Source organism: Equus quagga, chromosome 11 (assembly GCF_021613505.1).
Source record: "Equus quagga isolate Etosha38 chromosome 11, UCLA_HA_Equagga_1.0, whole genome shotgun sequence".
Taxonomy (NCBI): Eukaryota; Metazoa; Chordata; class Mammalia; order Perissodactyla; family Equidae; genus Equus; species Equus quagga.
Window position 1 is genome coordinate 98,826,771 of NC_060277.1, and position 1,104 is coordinate 98,827,874.

Consider the following 1,104-nt stretch of genomic DNA (forward strand, 5'->3'; position numbering starts at 1 on the left):
AAACTGGATCCTTGTTTTTAAATGCAACCGGGGAGCCAGCTTTTTAAAGGAATCCTGGTTTATCACCCTTCCGCTTTTTCATATTTAGATTTTCTCCTCTTGGCTTTGCTTAAAACAGTCTCCACCTTGCAAACCACATATCCAATAAGGGGCTAATATCCAAAATATACAAAGAACTCATACAACTCAATAGCAAAAACACCAAATAATCCAATTAAAAAATGGATAAAGGACCTGAATAGACATTTTTCCAAAGAAGACATTCAAATAGCCAACAGGTACACGGAAAGGTGCTCACCATCACTGATTATCAGGGAAATGCAAATCAAAACCACAATGAGCTATCACCTCACACCTGTTAAAATGGCTATTATCAAAAAGACAGATAACAGAGAGATAACAGATGCTGGTGAGAATGCAGAGAAAAGGGAACCCTTGGGCCCTGTTGTTGGGGATGTAAATTGGTGCAACCACTACGGAAAATAGTATGGGAGTGCCTCAAAAAATTAAAAATAGGGGGCCGGCCCAGTGGTATAGTGGTTAAGTTCACACACTCCACTCCACTGGCCTGGGGTTCATGGGTTTGGATCCCAGGTGGGGACCTACACACCATCCATCCAGCCATGCTGTGGTGGCGTCCCACATACAAAATAAAGGAAAATTGGCACAGATGTTAGCTCTAGGCCAATCCTCCTCACCAAAAAGAAAGAAAGAAGAAAGAAATTAAAAATAGAACTACCATATGAGCCAGTAATTCCACTTCTGGGTATGTACCCAAAGGAAACAAAATCACCAACTCGAAAAGGCATGCACCCCCATGTTCACTGCAGCATTATTTACAATAGTCAAGATATGGAAGCAACCTAAGTGTCCATTGACAGATGGATGGGTAAGAAAATGCAGTGTATACGTGTGTGTGTGTGTGTGTGTGTGTGTGTATATGTATATGTATAAAATGGAATAGTATTCAGCCATAAAAAGGAAGGAAATCCTGCCATTTGTGACAACATGGATGGACTCTGAGAACGTTATCCTAAGGGAAATAAGTCAGGTAGAGAAAGACAAATACTGTGTGATCTCACTTATATGTGGAATCTAAAAAAC